We start from the raw sequence: 27,054 nt of genomic DNA, 5'->3' as shown, positions 1-27,054 counted from the left end.
AAAATCATGAGTTTGGCTCAAGAATCATGTGATTTTTAAAAATAATAGATGTTGGGTTCATTTTATTTGCCTCTGGCCACTGGAACATCTGGGGTTCACATTCTGAAGTTTTTTCCTGCATCTGTGAGGGTTAGAAACATACTTTTAAAAAAAATTAAACCCGAGAGCTGAGATTGTCAGTTAATACTCTGACTCCAGGAGCTGAGGCTTTCGGAAACCCACCCAGTATCTCAAGACATGTGATCAAATGGTGAGAGTTGGCCACATTGATTCATCCCCAGCTGGGCCAGACTGCAGCCAGCCTAGGCCTTGATTCAGCAAAGCACTCAATCAGATGGTTAACATTAAGCATTAGGATGACCAGATGTCACAATTTTACAGGGACAGTCCCAATATTCAGGGTTTTGTCTTACATAGGCACCTCTTAACCCTGCTCTCATCTCAATTTTTCACACTTGCTATCTGCTCACCCTCTTAAGCATGTACCTCCATCCTGTTGAAGTCAATGTGCTTAAATGCTTTGCTGAATCAGGACCCTATGTTTTCTTTGTAAGACATCCTATCAGAAAGCAGCTTCCCTTCCCCAGTCCCAGCAGAAGGAGACTTGGTGGAAGGGAAGGGAGAGGACTGACTAACCCTTTCGCACCACTACTCTGATGGTGGAGAGGTAGCTGCCTGCTCCTGCTGAGAAAAGGAGGCAAAATGCAGCCCAGCCCTGTGTGCTGCTCAGAGCGGAAGAAGAGCCACTCCTCACTCTCCAGATCGGTTAGACACTGCCTGAGCATCCCTGCATGAGGACAGAGGCTGAAGTAGTAGAGCATTTGCCCTCCCTGAATTATTTGCTGCTGGGCCACTTCTGCAAGAACACCTCAAGTCCTGTCACTGAACTCCACAATTTCTCTGTGCCCTGATTGCCCTATTTGATTCTAGGCATTACTCACCAACAAACACAAGAGATATACAGAGCTATGGAAAACCTGCATGCAAATCCCTGCCTCAGTTTCCTTATCTTTGGATCATAGTGTCCTTCAAGGGGCCCCAAGAGTCTTCTGCATCTTCTCATGCCCAGCCTTATCTCCTGGTTTTGTTCTTCTCTCCTCTCCCCTTGCTGGAGAGAGTCCTTTTTATAAATTTTCAGTTCCCTGAGTCAGGTGACTCCCTGAGTGACTGCAAGTCCCTTGTCAGATGATTTCTTAATTAGTTACAGCCCATCTGAGAGAACTGGTTCCTCTGGCCTGCAGCCAGCACATTGTTGAGGTGCTTCCATCAGACTTGAAGACCATTGATTGCTCTCCATTATTAGCCCTCTGCTAATTCCTCCTTGAATCCCAATCCAAACTGAAGGTTAGAAGGCAACAGTGCATAAGACACAGAGTAATTTACAATCAAAATGGCATTCACAGAACAAAATGGGGTTTGTAGTTTGCTATAAACATGTGCAGAAATATGTTAAGCTCTCTCTCTCACTCTCTCTCACACACACACACACATGAGTTAAGAGTGCAATGCTGCATCTACAGCTCATTGGAAAGCTTCTGATGGAACATTTTTCCATCGGAAAATGCCTATTTGTTGAAAGCAACAGGATATACAGAAACCTGTCAGTTTTGTTTTGGGGGGAAAATGCGTTTCAACAAGATCAAAAGAACAGATTTCGATATTTTTGGAATGGAGTGTTTCAGAAATGACTTTTTGTTTCAACATTTATTTTGTTTTGTAGTAGAAACTTTTAAAAATGTTAAAAATTGAAACAAAATTGAAGTGTGTTGAGTTTATAAAAGCAAAATGTTTCATTTGACCCAACACAATTTTTTTTTGAAATTTTGTATCACAGGAAATTTCAAAATAGTTTGGTTTTGTTCCATTTCAGAATGAAAAAAATGTCCCATGAAATAGAAGATATGGTCTATGCCCAACTCTATCTAGCTGTAAGTTCATTTGCAAAGTCTCTGCAAGGAGTCAGTAACCCAGGGGGTTCACAGCTTCAGTGACAATGTGGAGTGTGTACCAGAGCTTGGGAGAGCTAGCAGCAGCTTCAGGCCCTAGGCACTTGGACTGTGGAGTTCCATATCTCAGAAGGGGATGTAAGACAGAGAGTCTGTGCCTCAAGAGCATGCTTGGAGCCCAGAGCCAGTGCCCTGACTCTGCCCACACCCAGCAAGCCTAGGAGCATGTGAGATCCTGTCAGAGGCCAATTACGGTTTTATGGGGTCCCGGGGTCAGAGCAACTGCCTGCAGTCCCGCCCCTTCCATCTGTGGCATCTGTGGCCCCATCCCATTCTACCCCTTTCCCTGCAGCCCCCACCCCATTCCACCCCCTCATTGTGACCCTGCAACCCATTTGCTCCTTTCTGCCCCCCCCCACTGCGGCCCCAAGACCAGAGAAGCTCTGTTCCCTGCCCCTTCTGCCACAGCCCTGAGGCAGGGAGGAGCTCTAGCTCCTTCAGTCCCAGGGCCACAGCCAGAGTCTGGGCACTGTGGCTTCCCCCGACCTGCCCACTTGGTGCTCCTACCAGGGAGTGGGATCGGGGTGTGTGGGCACCCATTTTTCTGGGGCCCTCCAATTGACTGAGGCCCCTGGTCATGAGCCATGTCGGCCAGTGGCTAGTCTGCCACTGTATCCAGTGCTTGGATCCAAGTACAGCAGCCAAGGAGCTCATTCAGGAGTGTAACAGGGGGTTATGCAAGACTCACCATGTGCACCAACAGTACTGCCTGTGAGAGTCAACACTTCCCTTTATCCAAGGCACAGCACCTTTCACATCCAGCTAGGCTGAGCCTGCTGGTGTTCTGTTAGGCAGTTTTTGCTGTCTCCCAGTTTATGTATGTGGGTGCTTATACCATCACCTATTGCTACCAATATCACAGTTTTCCTCACCACTGTGCAAAGCACCAGCACTGCTTATTGAAGTCCTGTTTTGATGGCTTAAGTGGGATTTAAATGATGCCCAGGTCTTGTGCTGGCCCGGGGTGACTTTCACCTTTAATGAGCAGGGAGATGAGGTGAGGGTTGCTAGGTGGGGCCTTTCAGACAGAGTTAAGAGGAACCTGCACCCCCCGCCCCAATACCTCACCCCCAGCAGATTGTACTAAGGGAAGAGGGTTATTCATTGAATACCTTAGGGTACGTCTACACTACAAGACTATTTCGAATCTACTTAATTCGAATTTGTGGAATCGACCTTATGAAGTCGAAGTTGTGTATCCACACTAAATACACTAATTCGACTGTCTGAGTCCACAGTAACGGGGCCAGCGTCGACTTTGGAAGCGTTGCACTGTGGGAAGCTATCCCACAGTTCCCGCTGCCCATTGGAATGCTGGGTAGAGCCCCCAATGCCTGCTGGGTGAAAAAATGTGTCGAGGGTGGTTTTGGGTAACTGTCATCATTGAACCGTCACTCCCGCCCTCTCTCCTTGAAAGCGCCGGCGGGAAATCTGTTCGCACCCTTCTCTGGTCGTTTACAGCTCGGACGCCACAGCACTGCGAGCATGGAGCCCGCTGCGATCATCGCTGCACTTATGGCCGTTGTCAACTCCTCGCACCTTATCGTCCACCTCTTCCACAGTCAGCTGCTGAGAAATTGGGCGAGGAGGCTCCGGCAGCGTGGTGAGGACAGGAAGTCACAAAGTGGCGCAGACCTTTCACAAAGCAGGGTACGCCGCGCAGTGGAGATCATGGTGGCAATGGGTCAAGTTCATGGTGTGGAACGGCGATTCTGGGCACGGGAAACAAGCACGGACTGGTGGGACCGCATAGTGCTGCAGGTCTGGGATGAATCACAGTGGCTGCGGAACTTCAGGATGCGTAAGGGCACTTTCCTTGAACTCTGTGACTTGCTGTCCCCTGCCCTGAAGCGCCAGGACACCCGGATGCGAGCAGCCCTGACTGTGCAGAAGCGAGTGGCCATAGCCCTCTGGAAACTTGCAACACCAGACAGCTACCGGTCAGTAGCGAACCACTTTGGCGTGGGCAAATCTACCGTAGGGCTTGCTGTGATTCAAGTAGCCCACGCAATCGTTGAGCAACTGTTCTCAAAGGTAGTGACCCTGGGAAACGTCCAGGTCGTCATAGATGGCTTCGGCGCGATGGGATTCCCAAACTGCGGTGGGGCTATAGATGGGACTCACATCCCTATCCTGGGACCGGCCCACCAGGCCAGCGAGTACATTAACCAAAAGGGCTACTTTTCTATGGTGCTGCAAGCACTGGTGGACCATAGGGGACGTTTTACCAACATCTACGTGGGGTGGCCGGGCAAGGTTCATGACGCGCGTGTGTTCAGGAACTCTGGTCTGTTTAAACGCCTCCAGGAGGAACTTTCTTCCCGGACCACAAAGTAACGGTTGGGGATGTGCAGATGCCTACAATGATCCTCGGGGACCCAGCCTACCCGCTAATGCCCTGGCTCATGAAGCCCTATACAGGCGCCTTGGACAGTGAGAAGGAGCTCTTCAACTACCGGCTGAGCAAGTGCAGAATGGTGGTGGAGTGTGCTTTCGGACGTCTCAAGGGGAGATGGCGGAGCTTACTGACTCGCTCGGACCTCAGCGAAAAAAATATCCCCGTTGTTATTGCTGCTTGCTGTGTGCTCCACAATCTCTGTGAGAGCAAGGGGGAGACCTTTATGGCTGGATGGGAGGTTGAGGCCAATCGCCTGGCTGCTGATTACGCTCAGCCAGACAGCCGTGCCGATAGAAGATCCCAGCGGGAAGCGCTGTGCATCCGGGAGGCTTTGAAAGATAGGTTCCTCGGAGAGCAGGGTAACCTATGACTCTCCAGTTGATTTACAGAGAAGCTGAACCTGAGCCTGTTTCAGTGACTGTTGACTTCGATCTGCGGTTACATACCCCGTTCTCCAGGTTTCCCCCCTTCCAACACACGTTTTAAAATAACTTTAATGGAACACTAATTATTAATAAAGTTTTCTTTAATTATGAATTCCTGTTCAAGGGTTGAAACATGGACGCGGACTGTGGTGGGTACAGTGTGCACTGATGTCCAGACCGCTTCTACACTAGAGGAATGACAGGCTCCTGCTCCTACAGCGGTCTCTGGGGGGAGGACGGTTGCAGGTGGGTGTGCAGGAAGGGGTGGGTTTGCAGGAAGGGGTGAGGGGTGCCGTCTTTGGGACGGAGTTTGGATGCAGGCTCTGGACTGGGGGTTGGGGCGTAGGAAGGGGTGAGGGGTGTGTGGGAAGGGTGAGTATGTGTCCGTGGATGAGGGCTCTTGCTGGGGCTCAGGGCATCAGAGAGGCTCGTGGCTAGGGGGGAAGGGCATGGTAAGGGCAGCCTGCCTTGCCATTTGTGGATGTCAGGCGCTAGGACCCTGGGGCAGCATACACCTCACAGACTGACCCGGGGCAGCATTCACCTCCCAGAATGACCCTAGTGCCTAGTGACTGCAGTTTGTGTGTGTCCTGCTGTTGATCCTGCCCCCAAGTCTGTACCCTGGTAATGGAGGCTGTCCTATGCAATTAAAAAACCCCTCCCCCCCCCCCTTCACACAAAGTCTTCTGACAAGGAAAACGTGACGGAAACAGTGAATAACAACAAACTACTTTTAATACTCAACTACACAGTGGGGGGATGAAACTTGGATTTGGGACTGGGTGATCCAGGAAGGGAAGCACTTCTCATACTTTAGGGAATGAGAGCTGTTTGGTACATGAGCGCTCTGCTGGGGTGGAGTGACAGTTTTCACGGCCCCTAGCGCCCCTCCTTCTTGTGATTTTTGGTGAGGGGGGGACAGGACTTTGTGGCGGGGGAAGGCAGTTGCAGATACAGTTCAGGGGGGCTCTCTGCTCCTGCCTGCGGTCCTGCAGAACATCTACAAGGCGCCGGAGCGTGTCCGTTTGCTCCCTCATTAGCCCAAGCAGCATTTGAGTCGCCTGCTGGTCTTCCTGCCGCCACCTGTCCTCCCGTTCGCTGTGTGAGCGCTGGTGCTGACATAGGGTCTCCCTCCACTGTCTCTGCTCGGCCGCCTCGGCTCTGGAGCAAGCCATCAGTTCAGAGAACATGTCGTCCCTAGTCTTTTTCTTTCGCCGCCTAATCTGCGCCAGCCTCTGTGAGGGGGATGCCGGGGCAGTTCGTGAAAGACCCGCAGCTGTGTGATGGGAAAAAGGAAGTGATTTCCTTGAAAAGATACATGTTTGCGAACACTGAACACAGTCTAGTCAGTTTCTGTGAACAAGACCATACAGGGCACCTAGTCTCACGAGCTCTCAGGACAAGTTCGAGATTTTGGAATACGCTTTCATTGGCTGCGGTCTTGCACAGGAGATCGGACAAGCGGGGCGGTACAGCTGAATCCGTGTAGCAGCCAGGCCTGGTAAGCACTACACTATAGGCTGCTTAACAGTTAATGGATAGCTGTGCCCTCCCGCTGAAGGCAATCTGTAAAGCATAAAGTCTGACCCTGTTCCAGCCCCTCGCGGCTGTGCATGGGAAAGATCACTGTATGCTTTTCCTCTGTGGCCTCCAACACGTGGCTGTTAAACGAAGGTCATTGCTATGCAAAGTAAAAGTCAAGCATTCACAATAGTAACAGTACACTAATTGCCCTAATTAGATGCAGCAGTCGCCGAACGAGATTACCCTGAGGCGGGTGACTCGGAGAGAGAGAGGATGCTGCTCGAATCCCTGCACAGACCAGGACCGTACGCTGCAATGCTGGTGGAGGCAATGATTCCGCTGTACATTAGGATGGCCTGGCGCGGTATTGTAAGCGCTGTCGCCTGCGTCGTCCTCCACAAACCCTTCCTCATCTTCCCCATCGGCGAACATCGCAGAGGAATTGCCCCTCGACACTATCCCATACTCAGAGTCCACGGTCACTGGTGGGGCAGTGGTGGCAGACCCACCTAGAATGGCATGCAGTGCCTCGTAGAAGCGGCATGTCTGGGGCTGTGCTCCGGAGCGTCCGTTTGCCGCTCTGACTTTTTGGTAGCCTTGTCTCAGGTCCTTGATTTTCACGCGGCACTGCGTTGTATCCCGGCTGTATCCTCTGAGTGCCATGGCTTTGGAGACCTTCTCGTAGGTCTTTGCATTCCGTTTGTTGGAGCGCAGCTCTGAAAGCACAGACTCATCGCCCCACACAGCGATCAGATCCAGGACTTCACGGTCTGTCCATGCTGGGGACCTCTTTCTATTCTGGGATTGCATGGACTCCTCTGCTGGAGAGCTCTGCATCGTTGCAGGTGCTGCTGAGCTCGCCCCGATGTCCAACCAGGACATGAGATTCAAAGTGCCCAGACAGGAAAAGGAATTCAAATTTTCCCGGGTCGTTTCCTGTGTGGCTGGTCAGAGAATCCAAGCTTGGACTGCTGTCCAGAGCGTCAACAGAGTGGTGCACTGTGGGATAGCTCCCGGAGCTACTAAGTTCGATTTGCATCCACACCTAGCCTAATTCGAGATAGCCATGTCGAATTTAGCGCTACTCCCCTCGTCGGGGTGGAGTACCGAATTCGAACTAAAGAGCCCTCTAGGTCGAATTAAACGGCTTCCTAGTGTGGACGGTTGAGCGGTTAATTCGAATTAACGCTGCTAAATTCGATTTAAAGTCCTAGTGTAGACCAGGCCTTAGTGAGGGTTATATGCTTGTGCTCACTCGGCGTTTGGAAGCCAAAGCATGCTGAAGTTGTTGCCTGTAAAAAAGGCACATAATCATTATTTTCAATGGCTGAGAAACATTCCTTATTTTTCATGCTGGGAAACTGAGATTTTCTTCAAACTTTCCCCAGAAACTTCAGTTTGGGCCTTAGAACAAGGCCATTGCCATCCCCAGGGCCCTTTGCTTTGAAAAGTTTTGTAGCCAGTGAAAAGGCCACAGCACTAGCATCGCTCTGCCAGTCATAGTCTAGATCAGTGTTTCCCAAACTTGGGACGCCGCTTGTGCAGGGGAAGCCCCTGGTGGGCCAGGCTGGTGTGTTTACCTGCCCCATCCGCAGGTCTGGCTGATCGCGGCTCCCATTGGCCGCGGTTCACTGTTCCAGGCCAATGGGAGCTGCTGGAAGCAGTGCGGGCCGAGGGATGTACTGGCTGCCACTTCCAGCAGCTCGAAATGAAGCTCAAAATGATCTTGTTCTGAACTCCTAGACCCAAGCAGTCTAATGACGAATGCACTCAGCGAAACAGAGCAGGACTTGGCATTTCAAGATTGTCAGGCAGCTTTCTAGCTGGGCTGGGATGTTCCCAGACTACCTGAGCTGAGCTTCCAGGACTCTAGGCCCTATCCTGCTGCCAGATCTTGTCATTCACTGACTAGAAGCAGAAGCTGGGCTCTTTGTGCATTTTAAAAATAACGGCCTTCCTGTGGCACCTGCCCCTCTTTTCTGCTTGGACACAAACTGGGGCCCCTTTGTGCCTGGTGGGAACATGTAGAGGAACTGTTAGACAGACATAAAGCATCCTTCCATGGTAGAAGGTGTGGCCAGGGTGTCCTTAGAGTGTTGCCGATTCTCATGATTTTATTGCAAGATTTGCAAGATTTGGTGCTTCCTTAAAGCTCTAGCTCCTGGAGGCCTGTGATAATGTGAAAATCTCAGCTTTAATTGTTTTTTTAAAAGAACGTTTCTAGCCCCTGTGGTTGCTGAGAAGCCTGCAGGGTATGCCCCAAGTGTACCCGAGGTCTCAGAAACCAGGAGGCAACTATAGAGAGATCACAATTAAAAAAATCCGATTTGTAAGGCAATCTCATGATTTCTAAGCGCTGGGTCTGGCCATACTGTTCTTATCCTGGCTATTCTGGGGCCCTGCAAAGGCTCACAGGGACTAGTGCATCGGGGTGCAACTTAGGGCAGCCCCTAAATAAGTGAGGCATAATCTGGCTCCCATCTGTTTCTGCACTGGCACCTGAACCTGCAGGGATGAATCAGACTCAGGAGGGGTAAATCAGAAGGTTGGAAGAATGAAAGGAGAGAGAAGCATTTCTCAGGTCTTATTGGGCCTGTTCTGCAGAGCAGTACCATAAACCCATTTTGCTGTGTCCCAGGCTCCGACCAGAGCTGTCTCATTACAGGACCCCCTACCCTCCGCCATTTCTCTCTCATTTCACTTTGAGTGAACATAGTTTAGGCAGGTGGGGCGATGCAGTGAAATGGAATCAGCAGCCAAGGCATTTCCACGCCGGCAAAGCTTCAAAACTTTCAAAGAGCACGACTCTTTCCCCCTCAGCTTCATGTTAATATGCACTGACTCCACGATCGATGCAGCAAGTTGTAAATGATGTATGAAATGAAATCTCCTTGTTCTTCTAAAGCGCAGAAGAAAGGCCCTGTAGGCATCACTGTAACATTCCACTCAGAAGATGCCTGTGAAACCCAGAATTCCCCCAAACAGTTCTTAGGGGGTTTTTTCGTTTCCAATTTGCATGTTTTTCCTTTCCAGTAAGAGAGGGAATTTGAATCCACTCCTTCGCAGAAGGAACTGACCGATTAAATACATTTATAAGCCTTTCAAAATAGTTCGGCATCCCTCCAACTGTTGCAGGGCATAGATACTGCAATCATATTAGCCTCACAGACAAAGACTAAAAAGGACAATGAAAGGAATTATTGGAAAGTTTGGTGGGCTAGGAATGGGTGTTAATCTCAAAAGCCCACATCAAGCTTTTGTTTAAAGCCATTTCAAGTCCACTTTATACAGCTGGAGCAAAACCTGATGGGTTGCAGTCCCAAAGCAGCAAGAGAATCGTGTTTTGTTTTCATATGCTGGGATGGCTGATGGGTCAGTTGAGGGCAGAAGAAAGGTGATGGGGGGAAGAGTGCAGAAGGGGGTAGATGGAGATGGGATAAACAGAGGTTAAGGGAAAATGTGTGTGGTTGGTGTGGCCTAACTAGTGACTGTTAACTGAGGAGGAAGGGATTTTCAAAAAGCACTAGCTCTGCTCTCGTTGATGTCCTGGGAGGATGACTTTTGATTTAAATGGGTGCAGAGTTGGGCCAATGTTGAGTGGTATTAAAAATCACACTTTTGATGTCCTATGTAGGTTGGTTCCCAAGTAATAGTAATAGTGGCCTAGCTTGTCTCTTCTGCGGATTGGCTGGTAGTGTTCGATGTATTGAGGATCGATTTATCGTGTCTTGTCTGGACGTGATAAATCGATCTGCTAATCAACGCCCGTACTCCACCTCGGCAGGCGGGGTATGCGGAGTCGACGGGGGAGCCGCAGCAGTCAACTTGCTGCCGTAAGGACGGCCAGGTAAGTCGAACTAAGATACTTCAACTTCAGCTACATGAATAGCATAGCTGAAGTTGTGTATCTTAGTTTGAACCCCCCCACTAGTGTAGCCCAGGCCTAGGTGGTGCAATATTGCTTAAGTAGTAGGCTAGCTAAATCACACTTTGATTTGATGATGGAGTGTCTGGCACTCACCCTTTTGAATAGAGTGAGCATCTGGAGCACTATTACAGAGGCAGATTCTACTGATATTGCTTTGATCATCTTTTTCTACCTGGCGCTACTCCCAATTACCTGTGTGCCTCGTGATGGCAGGTAAACCAAACTGATTGCAGGCCAAGAGAGCTGTGAGGATCAAAGGAGAGATCACATGACATGTCAGGAGATGACTTTTGAGCCAACATGAATCCTTTCTTGACTTACATAACGTTCTCCCCTGCTGTTCCAGATGGGTAACCTAAATACCATCCCATCCGCTGGCTAGGAATGGGTAGGGGATGTATAGAGAGCAAATAAAATGCCCATTATTGCCACAAGTTTACAACCTGACTTAGCCCAGTTTTCAAACTCTGTTCAGCATGAAACATTTAGCAGAAGTTTTGCAAAGCAGGCAAAGAAAAGGGCTATTTTTAATTAATCTTTTGGCTGTTACTTCTATTTTCATCTTTCATCTCCAACCACCTAACAGATCTTGAGCATCACCCAGTAGGATGTTTCATGGCAGGGTGCAGCCTGTTTTGAGCCACCTCTGCTAGATTATACAAACAATGAAACTATGTTGATTTCTTTCTACAGCACATATGTTTTCCCCTATTAGAATTCTGACTTGAAATCTTTTTTTTTTCCAAAGCTATTCTTGAAACTCTACAATTTATTCTCTGTCTCTCTCCTGTCCAACATCCACCTCCTTTGTATTGGCTGCTTTGCACCCAAAGCCCCATGGTTACATGTGCTTTGACACTTGCATTTCAAGATTCCTTCTTGTGGCATGCTGCCAGTACCAGCAATTCATTCAGTGCCATAGACTAGCTTAATTATTCAAGGTCACTCTCTCTGTCGTCTCTTGTCCAGGGAACAGCAGCGATGGAGTAAAACTTAAATCTGCCTTTTAATTTTAATCATAAACTTTACAGAGTCACAGATTAATTTTGTCTGTTATGTTTTTTCCCCTCACTGTATGAAGCAGTTATTGCAACACACTCTGTACCGCTAATTGGAGGTACTTTGTATTCCAAGCTATAGCAACAGATGTATGGTGCTGTGCACTATTTTTCATAGCTATTTAAAATGTGTAGGTTGTGGAGCTAAGCAGTTTTTAGCTTACCTTTGAACTCCTAAAAAAGTGTGAGCCAGTGCCAAAGAGAAATAAACCCCTTAAGGGATACAATCCAGCAGGAGGTCAAAAGCGTGCGAGTTTGTGAAGTGATTTTGTCTGTAATTCACACCATGTACATCTTTTCAGTTAAAAAAAAAATCCAGACATTGCACTGAGAGTAATTTCTCATTAAAAAACACTTTGGTCCTGATTCTCAGTTACACTAAGGCCCCTTTGTGCTGCATAAGGAGCCTGTAAGCGGGCAGGAGGCTTCACAAACTGCCCTTCCTGAAAGACTACTGGTTTTCTAATTTGTTCAGAAAAGTAAAGCCAAACAATCTTTTCTCATCTGGAAACTCTTGGGATGATTGCAGTATCTGTGCTTTCCAGCACCTTGTCATTAGCGAAGGGCGCCATATAAGTCAATTAATAATAATGCCTCTCTCCTTGAGATAAAATAGTTCATTTATACAAACCGACTGAGACGTGCAGAACGTGGAGCTGGATGTTGACCTTGATGGTGTGGTATGAATAGGACCGTGGAGTCTCTTTCTTCTCGTGCATTCGGCTTTGTTGCAGTTTTAGAGCATGGACCGTTTGAAGCGCTGCCTGTGTGGATGTGTTATGCCATCCTCCTTTGTCATGAAAGCTTCACCCTTTTCTTCATTTTTAATTTCAAAACCTCTGAAGGTTACATTCCTCAAGGCTACATCCCGACAGAATTGCTGTAACTGTTGACCCTTCCTCACCAATGCAGCGAGCTAAGCCTGGCCAGTTCTTGAAATCTTTGCACGGCCATTGTTTAGCGTCCTGAGATTGTGTTCGCTGGTCTCCTTCCCTTTCTAAAACTTTTCACAGAGGAAACAAAAATGTTCTCTGAATGGGAAGAAATCCATTCCTGAGCCAAGGCTATTTGTGTTCATTTCAGGGCAATTTGTTTACTGCTGCACCCAGGACAATGCAGATTCTTTCTTCATAAGTGTTCCCATCACCTTTCCTTGCTATAAACTACAAATCTGTCTAACTTATTTGCTTCAATGCTGGAGATGTTTTTGATGTAATCTCTAAGTCCTTGACCATGTTCATGCTCGCACGTGGGCCCCCATATGTGCCTAGTGGCCACATTACACTGTGATGGACACAGGCATAATGCTCTGTATACACCAATAACTGTGTCCACACTGCTGCTGCTGCTGTTGTGTGACATTAGTGCTACCATTTCAGGGGTGGTATCCCAAAGTGCTGTGTGGACTGGGAGACACTCTAGGAATCACTTTGCTGTGTGCTATTGGTACCGTTTCCTGCCTGCACAAATTTGCTGATGTCAGTTCCTTGATCATGTCACCACTCTGTTATTCTCTTTTAAATTGGGTGGAAGACATGAAGCAATGGGATGATGATCTGGTTCTGCTCCTGCTTGCAACACAAATTGTTAGGCAGTGGAACAGATGATCGGCAAGAGGCTGGATGGAATCTGGGCAGAACTTTCTGACTTGGTAAACATGATCAATGATCATTCCTTCAGCTTGCATGGTACAAATATTGTGAATGCTGGTATTGCCATGCTATGTCCTTGGGTGGAGCATTGCGTCTGGTGCAGGAGAACCAGTACAATGTGGTGGAATCACCTTGTTTTGGACATCTGGGATGATCAGAAGTGGCTTTAGGACTTCCAAATGAGGAAACAGACCCACATGGAGCTGTGGAAGGAGATTGCATCAAACCTGCAGCACTAAAGTGCTCGACTCCGGAAAGCCATAGCAGTGCAGAAGCATGTGGCTATTGCCCTGGAGAATCTGACAACACCAGACAGCAATAGGTCTGTTGCAAACCAGTCTGAGTTTGGGAAGTCCACTGTCAGGGTCATGGCTGTGCAGGATTGTAAAGTAATTAACACTGTGATCTATCCAGGGATGGTAGCCATAAGAAAAGTTCCAGATATAATAGCTGTGCTTGAGAGGACAGGGTTTCTGAACAGTGCAGGGCATCCAATACTTGCCCACAGGAAGGGGCAAGTGAATACGTGAACCGAAAAGGTTACTCTTCACTTGTGCTGCAAGGCTTGGTGGACCACAGAGGCAGCTTCAGGAATATAAATGTGAGAAATCCTGGAAAGCTTCACGATACCAGGGTGCAGAGGAGATTGGGATTGTACTTGAAAGGGGAAGATTGGACTTTATTTCCCAGATATACTGTTGTTCTCTATGGCGTGTCTGTGCCAACTGTTATTTTGGGGGCACTGCATGCCTTGGATCATGAAACCATCCCCTGACATCAGTGACCCTGGAAAAAGGGAATTCGGTTACAAACTCAGTAGCTGCGAATAGGGCCAACCTTAGGGAAAATAGTGCCCTGAGAGAACTTGTATTCTGGTGCCCCTGGCCCCCACTGCCTCCCCAGTCTCTCCAGCCACCCCCGGCGCCCGCTGCCTCCCACCCCATTGCCCCTAGCTCCCCTCCATGGCCTCGCACTCCCTGTTTCTTGCCTCTTGACCACGTCACCCCCCTGACCATGTCACTTAACTGTAGGGCTATCCCTGCCCTGCAGTGATTCACATCTGGATGCCACGGTGATGGGCATCATAGGAAACCTCACAGCAGTCACTTTGACACCCCCCCACCCAAGTGCTACAGGGACCCCCTAATCTGGTCATTGAGCAGGACAGCCAAGATGATGTAGCAGGCAGTGTGCTGCACTCTGACAGGGTGTGTGGGTGCTGGGGCAGAGTTGTACCTCTCCTGCACCTCCCAACCTCTCCCACTCAGCACGGCATCTGGCTCCTCTGCCAGAGCCCCAAAGAATCAGCCACCCAAGGGGATGCGCAGCGACAGGAGGGCACTAGAAGGCTGTGGTGGCAGGGGAGCATGGTGAACCCAGAAAGGCGGGCAGGAACCCAAGGAGTATATGGATGAAACTGGTCAAGGTTTCTGGTCAAGGAAGAGGCTGTTCAATCACAGGGTAATGGCAGATGCTGCCTTTGCCTATATTGTTGCTAGAATTGTGTTTTGATTTTCTGCATGTGAACTAAGTCATAAAGACATTTGTCTAACCAGTTTCCATATGGTAGAGTTCTGCCGCATTGAAAACTAGTAGCACTTTCTGTAAGCACTTTCCCCATCCCTCGCGTGTATCCTTGGGCCTTTGGATATTCTGAACCTGAAGTGGGACAGACCGAAAAATGTTTGTAGTGATCACAGCACCAGGCAGTTACACCATTCAATTTCATGTGCTGTGAATCGTGGGGTCCAATGCTGAACCTGAAAACACCCTCCGTTCCTCATATGTAGGAAGGAGGGGCCACACACAAGTAATGGAAACAATAATATTTATTAAAAGTACTAGATGGAACACGTACTTAAAACATTTTAAAAAAGAAATGTCAACCACAATTTTTGAAACTATAAAGGGAATGGATCTGTGACCACTGGCCAAACATTTTAATGCCTCTGCACCTGTCGCCTGGCCCTCCTGCTGACAAGGGGGGAACAACAGAGGAAAATCACTCTTGGGGGAAAACCAGGAATGTCTCCTGCCATGGGACTTGGGGCAGGCACTTGGTAGGGTTCAGGGACTTCCACAAGCTCATTTTTCCCCTTCTTGATGCTCAGGGGTAGATGCCCCATGAGAGATTTTGTCTGTTGGTGGAGGGTGCTGTCCGAGAGTCACGCTGGTTTCCTGGTCTCTTCCTGGTCACTTGCATGGGGCAGAGAGTGGTTTCTAGAAAGAGGGTCCTCTGGCTCAGCAGAACTCTGGATGGCAGTTGGAGGAGGAGGGAAGAGGTTGTGGTCCATGACAGGTGCAGTGGCAGAAAATGCACCCCAAACTTGTTCGGCCACAAGTTTTATGAACCCCTTCATTAGGTAATGCTCCCATTCCATGTGGTGTGCCTCCTGCTCCATGAACCAGTTCATCGAAGTCTCTTCTTACTGAAGGGCTCAGTCCTCCTATGCCTGAGGAATTTAAACTGCTTGGTTTCTCCTGTCCATCCCATTCCCTATGAGCAGCTCTTCCAGAATCTTCAAGGACCCCATGTCAACAATGGATAGGCTAGCTTGTTTCTAAAACTATGATGCTGCAACTTGCTCCAGAAGCCATCCGCACCTTTGTGGACTGTGGCTGTCTGAGTACCTGTGCAACTGGGAGATGCAAATACCACAGGGAAGATTTGGTGTACTCTGATGCATACAACTGTGACAGTGACCTGTGTAGCAACAGAATATCAAACACATCAGACAGAGTCTGAGGGGGAGTAGAAATGTTTCAGCTATCTGCAAATTACTGTGGCGTTTTATGAATAAATATAGCTGAAAGGTGTCTTGCATTAGCCATTCAGTAGCTCATAGTTATATGTAGGGGTTACATAAGAGTATATGATTATACTTTGTTATTCATACTATCCATTCGTACACAACAGTCTACAGCCCTTCTGCTAAGAGTCATTACTGTTATATAAGTAGTTTACATGTATTTTCATGATAATTAAAGTTGTACCATGAGTGCTTTAGGCTTCTATCTTTGGCCAAGCAGATAATGTCAAAAATATATTTAATAATTAGAGGGTAGAGGTCTGCATAAATTCATTAAAATAGCAGACAGAAAAAGTTCTCAAATCAGTCCATTCTACAACTAATGACAAATATTTTGATGTATTTAATGAAAATATATTTTATGCTTTTTCCATACTTCTGTTAAAGCAAAAGTCTGTAGTCACACAACAGTATGAGTTTGTTTGTACTATGTAATACATCAAAATATTTGTCATTATTTGTAGAATGGACTGATTTCAGAACTTTTTCTAGCAGCTAATTTAATGAATGTTGATGTATTACATAGTACAAACAAACTCATACTGTTGTGTGACAATAGACTTTTGCTTTAACAGAAGTATGGAAAAAGCATAAAATATATCACCTGGCGCTAAATATTTCCCCAAATTTCCAAAACAGTACTAGTCAGTGTACATAGTTGCATTATCAATTGTATTTAGAAGCTTTTTGCCAATTTTGGGCAAAATTAAACTGTGTTTCTTTGTGTTATGGCCGTTTTTATGAGTTTATGATTTCTTCTGTTTGGATGCCTAATAACATTTAACCATTACACAGTATAGAAAAGCCTACATGACTTCCAGCATGTACACCCACTCTGGTGATGACCACCAGATATGTGCCTGACGTGGTAGCAATGACATTTTTCTAGCTGATAGATTACCCATTTTGGGCAATAAGGGGTATGGGCTAGTAGACTACTTGGGTCTTCCAGGGCATCCACAGAGATCTAACACATGCCATTGTGTACCTATGTTTGGGGGGTTGGCTGTATGCACCAGACTGGCAGTATTGCCTAGTGGTGAGAGTCCAATGGTTGCCTTGCCTGGTGGCTATAACTCAGGGATTTGTCACCCACTGGCAAGAGTTGGGTTAAGGTAGGGGAACCCGGGCCCACTCTACTCCACTGGGTTCTGACCCAAGGCTCTTCAAAGAAGTAGCTCTTTCACAAGGCCAATGCATGCTTCCTAAGCCACTGCCTAACCGTGTTCCTGTCCCTCTGGCATCATCATGGGCTGGACTTGTGGGGTCCCTCCTGTGTTCCCTTCTAATCTGTCTCCATAGTCTCCTCTGCTGGCAGTGGCAAGTCATCACCTTCAGCTCCCGCAGTCAATGGGCGTCCAGTGGCTTGGCTATGAGGCTTGATCTGAGTTGTTTGGAGTCCCTGCTGGCTTCCCAGTAGGAGGCTCTGGCACCTGACCGCTCTTCTCAACGGAACTGAGCTAAGCTGCTCTCATTTGAATGTTCCCACCACTGGGAGCATGCCAAGCAGAAGTGAGGATATGCTTCCTGTGTTCAGAGGCAACTCCTTAATCCTTGCCCTACTGGTGTAAGGTGTGACATTGCACTCCATATGTTTTATGGAAATTTGTTTATGAGTGTGAATATGATGTAACTGGAATATGCTTTATGCAAAAGGGCTCTTGTAAGGTATCATAACAAAGGTTATAACCTACTGAATATATTCCTCCTATTTGTATGAATGTATCATTCTTGTATCTGAAGCTAGAAATATGACGTACAACTCTGAGGTCCTATTGAAATTATGCAAAGTGTGGGCCATTAATGGTGGGTTAGAATCCTGATGGCTCCCATTGACCCAGACAACTGATTGTAAATGGTTTATTTACCTGCAAGCCTTCCTGTGTATGTGTGGGCCAACCCAGGAAGAATGGAGACCAGGGAGTCTTACAGTGACATGTGACCATGTCACATGATGCTGGAATCCATCTTAATCATTGTACTTTTTCATTGATGAGGTGGGGGTAGGGATAAGTACAGACAAAAGATTCCCTCCTCGTGCCAAAGCTATAAAAGGGGGCAGAGCAGGACAAAGGGTGAGGTATTACCAGTAATCAGTCTCTTAGGCCTGGTCTACACTAAGGGGGGGGGAGTCGAACTAAGGTACGCGACTTCAGCTACGCAAATAGCGTAGCTGAAGTCGAAGTACCTTAGTTCGGGCTACTCACCCGTCCAGACACCGCGGGATTGAAGTCCACGGCTCCAAGGTCGACTCTGCCACCGCCGTTCGCGGTGGTGGAGTTCCGGAGTCGACCGGAGCGCGTGGGGAGTTCGAACTATCGTGTCTTGATTAGACGCGATAGTTTGAACTCCGAGAAGTCGAACTCTCCGCGTCGACCCGCGCGGTAAGTATAGACCTACCCTTAATGTATTAGGTATAGACTTGCGTGTTTTGTTTTATTTTGCTTTGTGACTTACTTTGTTCTGGCTGTTATTACTTGAAACCACTTGAATCCTACTTTTTATACTTAATAAAATCACTTTTGTTTATTAATATATGCAGAGTAAGTGATTAATTAATACAACCTCGATGAGACAAAGGCATGAATCACAATCATATGGTCTGTATCTGAGATGAAAGGTTACAAATGCTTTTCCAGGAGACAATACAGGAAAACAATCTCCCTTGACAACTTCCACTGTCTGGGCAGCTAGGAGCAACCATGGATCTACAGGAGCACCATATTGAGCACACTGTTTGCAGAAAGTAGGCAGGGACCCACACTCATGTGCAGATCTCACTTTCATCAACTCCTTTTACTATTTTCTCCACACTTACCAGCATCATCTATTCTTCCCAGAATGAGCCTCAACTAGTTCTAAGCCAGCCCCAAAATGTGGCTGGACACTGGGAAAGCCCAGCGCAGCTAGACACTGGGAAGCAGCAATGGAAAATGAGAGGCACTGTAGAATTGACTGATGGTGCTACAGCCTAAACTATCTCACTATTTGCCCTAGCGATGCTGTGGTCTGGAAAACTTGGTGCCTCTGGGCTGCCACTGCTTGGAAGAATTTGAGCATTTATTGAAATGGGGTTTATAACTAATTCCTGGATAAGAATGACTGGGCTTTGCACCTGATCTGCTGCTGCAGTGATAGCAAATCATTGTCAGGCAGACAATGGCACAGCATCTGGTTGGCTCAATTTCAATCCATGGAAATCCCAGAGGCCATTGGTCCGGGGTGCAGTACCACAGGGTTCTGTTCAGTCAACTCTCCTTCAGTATGTGTTTGAAGCTGCTAGTGGAGATACTTTGGAGAGTGGTGCCATCTGAATGGCCACTCTGCACTCCTAGGGCTCACCTCATTATTGGCCAGCACCTTATGCCTTCACTAGTGCAAAGTGCTATTCTCTTGGAGTAGAATTTACACCTGTGCACAAGATGCAGGCCAGTGATGAAGTGGACCTTATGTCTAGCTGAGATTGAGGCCTGGATGATGGCTAGTTGGCTGAGTTTCCATATGGGCACTACAGAGGTGATGCTATTTGGATGGTGGAAAGCCTACATGTTGTATAAGGAAGGTGACAGAACAGAACCCAGCTGTATCCCACATCAGAATTGGGATGTGTAGTGTTTTATCATCGTGCCATGGGAGTTCTTCTTGCTTCTGTAGCACATTGTTAAGTAGTTCAGCCAAGGTGGCATTTTCCATGTGCATAAAGTGCTTGCAACAGTGTGAAGTTTGTTTTTATTGTCCTGATTTAGGGGGCTGGGACTGTCCATAAATATTGGTCTTTTGACCCATAGTGCTACACCTAAAATGATGAATTAGTAAAATAAGCAGGGTGTTATCTAGCTGTACACACATCTACCTATGCCAAACAAAATTAAACCATGTTTGAAAGGGTAAAAACTAATGATGGGTTATTTGACTCTAAACTTGGCTCAAAACCAACTCAAAACTTTATTGATGTTTGCACATTTGTTAATGTCTTTTTTTGTGTGCGCATGCATGTGTGCATGCATATGTAAAACTATTGGTAGATATTTCGTTTCATCTACTTTTTAAAAAAAAATTCTGTCTAATGTAGATGAGACTTTGCAGAGGGACTATCAAGTAGAAGTGGCAGACCAGTGCTCAGAAATTGTTTTTACTCAGCTGCCAGGAACTGGTGTGCAGGAGTATTTCCAGTACAGTGAGTGGATGCATTTTGCTACCTATGATGAGTTCAGTGAAACAGGAATAGTACCATAGTACCATAACTGAACCTCTGGTAGCTCAAGTTACCAAAACTTTGTAATCCCTCCGCTCCCATCATTTACAATACAGTTCAGTAAGTAGCACAGCTAAATACTCATGCTGGTAATTGACAGTGTTCATTAACAGTGGTTGTAAGTATCACCAGTTACTACACAGTGGTATTTTTCTGTTTCTCTCTCTCTGTTTTTAGGTGCTTATATCACTCCACCATAGTAGGGTCTGCTATACCAATGTTACTATATTTCCTTTTCTAAGTACAAGGAGAGATATGATATGTCACTTTCTACTCTATGGTAGCAGTTGACAAATGGTGACATTTATATGGGGACCACTGTACCTGCCCCTGAAGTGTGATGGAATATAGATAATCTCATTAGTACCCACATTAGTGATGCTATTTGATATTTTATTTAACTCAGAATGGATCAGCCACACAATGCACTGAAATATACATATTTGCAACTGCTTGCCTGATGGTCTCTTGAGTATTATAAAGATTTCTCATGCAGTGTTTGGCCAATGCTAAATACTGTGAAATGCCAGCAAAGCAATTCTTCCAATTGCCCAAGCAATAAATGACAGAATCTTATAATAGCCAAAGAGATACGGGCAAGGGAACAGTTAGTAGTAGTTTTGAAAATACCAGCAAGGTTTTAACTCTCATTGGTATGCTCATTGGTCATCAGGTGACATTTTCAAACATGCTTAAATGCTCCTAAGTCACTTAGTTGATGCTGAAAATCTTCCATGTAGTTTTTGCAATGCTGTGCTATGGGTTCCCTGCCCCAGCTATCTCCATGTCAGCTCTCCTCTTCAATCTCTATAATAACCCCTGCGCTTCCTTCACATTGCTTTTAGCTACAGCCATTGTGTCAGCAGCATGCACATCAGTTTTATTAGCTGGAGGTAGTGATGGCATCAGTTTATGAATCCAGGGCCACCCAGAGGATTCAGAGGACCTAGGGTCTTCGGCGGTAATTTGGTGGCCCCCGCTTTGGCGGTAATTTGGCGGTGGGAGGTACTTCCTCTCTGGGACCCGCTGCCGAAGTGCCCCGAAGACCCGCGGTGGGGGGCCCCCACCGTCAAATTGCCGCCGAAGACCCGGCACTTCGGTGGTGGGTCCTGGAGCAGAAGGACCCCCTGCCACCGAATTGCCACCAAAGACCCGTCACTTCAGGGGTGGGTCCCAGAGCGGAAGAACCCCCCACCGCCAAATTGCCGCCGAAGACCCGGAGCGGAAGAAGCTCCGGGGGCCCAGGCCCCGCGAGAGTTTTCCAGGGCCCCCGGAGCGAGTGAAGGACCCCGCTCCAGGGGCCGCCCCGAAAAACTCTCGTGAGGGCCCCTGCGAGGCCCGGGGAAAATTGCTCCACTTGCCCCCACCCCCCCCGGGCAGCCCTGGATGAATTCTCCTCTTCTGGAGTCAGACTTAGCAGCAGCAGCCTCTTTGTGGATGTTCTTTCCACCCCTCTAGTTCTGACACATTGCTGCCTGATCACTGCTGGGTTTCCACCATGAGATTTCATTGATCAGAGATAATTTTTTGGATAGCACCCCCCAAAACTTTGCAGGTTGGGAGGTGGCTACTGCTTACAAATGTATGTGGCCTTTTCCCCTCTGCCAGGCATCAGGAATGTCTGATAATGAAACAGAGCGGCAATGCTGCAAGGTACAGCTATTATCAAATAATAATGTCATTTGCAGGCAATAAAGGCTAAGAGAATTCCATTAGCCCAGGGAGCTGTAGGCATCTGTCAGGAAGGCACTATCAGAAGATACTATACAACAACTGAAGTGTGAGCTTTCTCAGGGGACTCTTTTCCTTGCACAACTGAAAAATATCATATTTGTGAAGCTTAAAAAATCAACTACAGTAAAAACTAAGTAGTTATTAGCTGTAACAAAGAAAATTCCAGAAAAGGGGACATAGGGAACATAGGGAACTATAGGACTTTTCATCCCTAGAACATAAACATACATACACACAAGCCTTCTGACAACTCCCGGCCATTTTCAACCATCCAGGTATAAACCAGAGCAGCCTTGAGGCTGATCTATTTTGTGCTGAGGTGTGACTCAGAGACTGATGGTCCCAGGATCAGGACAACATGAAGCCACCTTTGCAATGTCTCTCCACAAGCTCTGCTGGATCTACCATGGCCAGTCTCCAGAATCTGGCTTTTTGGTGGCCAGCTTCAGATAAAGCTTTACAGGTTCAAAATGTCTTTAAAAACACTCTTTTAATTTGCAGAAGAAATTCATACTCGTATCAGGGCAATCATGAGTCAAATATCACACACTGTTCTGCTCTCTAAAGACTCACAGGTCTGATAGCTGCGGTTCATGCAAGGAAATCCAAAGGGAACTCTGTTTTCCTGATCTGTCAGTTAGTCGGTGGACCCATGGATTCGTAATGCACCCATCACTGCAGTATCTAGGTGGCAAATAACCACAGGGAAGATTGCCAGAGGAGGCCTTTTATGAATTAAACTTGTTATCTGAAGAGAATGATCTCTTTACTTTACATAACTTTACTGTTACTGCTTGCTAGTTTTATTTTTATTACACATCTTTGTTTTATCACTCTTGTTGTTTGTGCTCATTTTTTAAAATCGCATTGTTCTATTCCTGCTTGAGAATTATTCTCAATGTATTTGCACTTTTTCTGTACACAGTTGCACTTTTTTGTGGTTCAGTAATTTTAATTTTGCGTTTTATTTTAAGTACATTGTTTTATTACATCACTTGTTAATTGTACAATTATCACTCTGTGCCTGCTTTATTTTGCAGCACACAGCAGCCTTCAAGCATTAGAGCAATGTGCCACTGACAGAAAAAAAATAATGCCTACAGACCCAAAGAAGCACTGTAGACAATTCTGTGTTATCTAATTATATGTTGTTTGGCAAGTAGAAAAAAATTAGCTTGTTTCACACTATTGAAAGGGTATTCAAAATTTGCCACAAGATCTCTCCATCCCGTGAGCCCTATTTCACACCACAGATAATAGCAGGCCAAATTCATAGGCAGGATAAGTTACATGTTGGTAGGTCAGCAGAAGGTGCTGTAATTTGTAGAGGGCAGATGTGTAAGACTAGAAGAAAACCAACCATGAGGAGTGGGTATAAATGTACAGGCTAAAAGGAGCCTTCTTTAATCTATACCTTCTAAGACTCTCCTGCTGGCTGGTTTTCCTGCTGCAATCCCACCCTTCCACCCTTTAAGTGCATCTTATTCTCTCACCAGCTTACTGGGATGTGGCTTTCGTTACATTTATGTCCACCCTGGATTTAGCCCAAGGGCTCAGGGTCACCCACACCTTGTGCCCTGCATGACCTTGTGATGAGAATGAAATTGTATTTGTGCCACAGTGATACCACCATTAACAAGCTATTTAAATAGTAGATGTTCTTTATCCTTGCAACTTCTGGCTCTTATATTCAAGGAGACCAAAAGGATCATCCACCACTGTAAGCTCATAACCTGTTTCCCTTTCAAAAATCCTTCCCACCAAAGCTTCCTTGGGTAGCATGAGTGGTAAATTATGTCTAGTGAGGAAGGACTATCATGTTTCAGCCAAAAGTTTCACCAAGGTGTAGGCTTTCTTGTGGTATTTCAGCAACTCTGATTCTGGCCCAAAGCCAGGAACTACAGAGAGATGAGGTAACAGCATTGCTTTTTTCAAACCTGAAAAAAATGCTTTAAAATTTGGGTGATGGTTTGGGTCAGTTCTTCTGCTATCTTAACCAAAGTGGGGAACACATTTCCAGTTGCTTCACCATTTTGAAGCTGCTGAACCAAATTCTATTTTCATTTGTACCACTTTAAATCTGGAGCAACTCCATCAATGGATAAATCTCAATCTGTTTTGAAGCCTAATCCAAATGGGAATCTGTCCATCAACTTGAATGAGCTTTGGATCAGGCCTTTAGTGCAGAATATGCCCCACTGAGTCCAACTCTAAAGTGAAAGGGAATATTAAAAAAATGAACAAGTAACACCACACTATTGGTACTGTTGGGCAGATTTGTTAGTGCAGTCAGAACCACGTTAAACACCTTAACTAAAGGCTTTAGAACAGTCATACTATATACCGGCAAGCGTAAGGTGGGTAAATCAACACCACCTTGGATGTGGACTTTACAGATAAATTAGCTGTATCTTCAGATCAGGAGCTCAGTGATGCTCCTGATCTGAAGCACACGTGTTATCAAAAATAATCTGGATAATCTTTCCCAGAATCTGGGAATGGGCGACAGTGGATGGATCACTTGATGATTACCTGTTCTATTTATTCCCTCTGGGGCACCTGGCATTGTCCACTGTTGGAAGATAGGACCAAGATGGACCTTTAGTCTGACCCAGTATTGCCATTCTTATGCATATGAAGTCAATGGTGGGGAACAGATTAAGTTGAAAGGGCAAGGCAAGACGGCATGCTCCTAGCAGAAGGGGATGGATGGTGCGCCTTACTCCGATTGCATCTCCTGTGAGAGCTAGAGAAGATAAGATAAGGAAGATCTATTGCAAAATATATGGGATGAAATTCTAGTCAGTTACACTGGTGTAAGCCCATAGTAGTTCCATTGACTTCAGTGGAATTTCTCCAGTTACATCAATGCTAGTGAGAAGTTAAGTTTGACTGTGGAGACCACTTATGGCCCATATTGATAGATCTGACACAGTTGGAGGGCACTATGTAATACTTGTGGGAAGGACTACTGTTCAGTGAAGTCAATCTTTGGTATAGTTCAGTTATATTCTGTGCTTTGGGTTTAGTGTGTGTCTAATAAGACAATGGAACATGCTTGGAGGGTTAAAACTTATATGTACCAAATTCCTACCTGAATACTCTGGGATGTATTGTGCTCTGACTAAAGCCCAGACCATTCCTTTATAAGTCATTGAAATTGCATGGTGCATATCAGGACTGAATTTGGCCCTTTTTGTTGCTAAACTCCTAGGGTCTCATTTTTTAAAAAGTCTCAGCTAGGCTTCCCACTTTCCACCCACAAATAATTGCAAGTGCCAATTTACTGGCTCCATTGTGAGTGCAAGTGATGTCTAACTGCCTGACTTGAAGCTACAACCCCATAGATGTCTACAGGCCCCCATCTACATGCTCAGCATTTTCTCCCACAATTATTTGCAGGTGCAAAATGAGAGGCCTGTTTTAAAAACAAGGGTCTGATTCTGATGTTACTCACGCCAGTCTGAACTGGTGTAACTCCATTGACATCAGTAGAGTTACTGATTTATACTAGTGCAAGTGGCACAGAATCAGGTACGTGGCCCTTTTTACATATACACAGACATATAGATAAATAAAAGCCATAATGTTATACTTTTATTTGTCACATAAGGCACCCTGAGAGTTGGTTTAAGATACTCAGCTTGCAATTTGCTGCTCATATAATACACTACAGGTATTCCTTGGTGTTCCTAATTACATAAAGGTTTCATTTGCAAACCCATTCTGTATATTAATTTGGAAGGGTTATGTGAGCTGGCTGCTGTATCTTTTTTGTTAACAAGAAACCAACAGTTTGTGACTCATTTATAGAACGAACGTGAATGAAGACTGGAAATACTGAGATTCACCAGATAACCCTCAGTATCTCATTTGTTTTACAGTAATTTGATGCTAGCTGAACACAGTAGTCAACCTCTTTTACTCCTGCTTCCAGGGTAGAAGAGCAGGGATGACAAACCTTATTCTTTATTTCAGGAATAGCACACATCAGCGAGAGAGACCAGAGTTGCACCCTAGGAGAGTGTGGGCTGGGGTGGCTCTGAGCAATTCTGATTACTGGAGTTTGTTTTGTAGACAAGAAAACCACAGAAACTGTCTAAGAAATTGGATATTGCACTAAAGCCTGGATTTCCCGCCCCTCCCCCCCCTCACGTCTAGAAAGTTTTGAGAACCATGAACCAATACACAAAGGGATTACAAAATAAGGGCCTGATCCAAAGCCCATTGACATCAACAGGAGTTTCTCCACTGACACCAGTAACCTTTGATTGACCATAAGAGACTGACAACGCCATTGGGGCAAAATTGAAATAAACTAGAAGTGGATTAATGTGCATAAGGGATTTCTTTTTAATGAAAAATTTACACTAAATCTCACCCTAATTCACCCTGTGTCAGTAGTGACCAAAAATGGCTGTTGGACTTCTGTCTATTAAAGGAGATGGCTGACTCCATCCATTATCTAGGGGGAGAAGAGTTCCTTTCATTTATGACACTCTCACAATGTCATAGAAGCACAGAAATGTAGGGCTGGAAGGGACCTCAAAAAGTCATCTAGTCCAGCCACTTTCACGGAAACAGGACCAAGTATACCTCATAGACTCATAGACTTTAAGGTCAGAAGGGACCATTATGATCATTTAGTCTGACCTCCTGCACCATGCAGGCCACAGACTCTCACTCACCTACTCCTGTAACAAACCCCTAACCTATGTCTGAGTTATTGAAGTCCTCAAATCGTGGTTTAAAGATCTCAAGGTGCAGAGAATCCTCCAGCGAGTGACCCGTGCCCCACGCTGCAGAGGAAGGCGAAAACCCTCCGGAGCCTCTGCCAATCTGCCGTGGAGGAAAATTCCTTCCCAACCCCAAATATGGCGATCAGTTAAACCCTGAGCATGTGGGCAAGACTCACCAGCCAGACACCCAGGAAAGAATTCCCTGTAATAACTCAGATCCCACCCCATATAACATCCCATCACAGGCCATTGGGCATATTTACCTGCTAATAATCAAAGATCAATTAATTGCTAAAATTAGGCTATCCCATCATACCATCTCCTCCATAAACTTATCAAGCTTAGTCTTGAAGCCAGATATGTCTTTTGCCCCCACTACTACCCTTGGAAGGCTGTTCCAGAACTTCACTCCTCTGATGGTTAGAAACCTTCGTCTAATTTCAAGTCTAAACTTCTTAATGTGCAGTTTATATCCATTTGTTCTTGCGTCCACATGGTACTAAGCATAAATAAGCTTAAATACCT

The 27,054-nt window shown here is 46.2% G+C and overlaps 1 long non-coding RNA gene across 1 annotated transcript in view; it reads right to left on the bottom strand.

Moving 5' to 3' along the window:
• Nucleotides 1-14,978: 14,978 nt before the first annotated feature.
• The window catches only part of LOC123378090, a 53,647-nt gene continuing 41,571 nt past the window's right edge, over nt 14,979-27,054 (bottom strand). The window contains exon 4 of the long non-coding RNA XR_006582454.1: nt 14,979-15,695. This is a non-coding gene — a long non-coding RNA (uncharacterized LOC123378090). The remainder of the gene's footprint in view (nt 15,696-27,054) is intronic.

This window comes from Mauremys mutica, chromosome 9 (genome assembly GCF_020497125.1).
Source record: "Mauremys mutica isolate MM-2020 ecotype Southern chromosome 9, ASM2049712v1, whole genome shotgun sequence".
NCBI lineage: Eukaryota > Metazoa > Chordata > Testudines > Geoemydidae > Mauremys > Mauremys mutica.
Note: the sequence above shows the minus strand (reverse complement) of the source record. Positions and strands in the feature narration are given on the sequence as shown.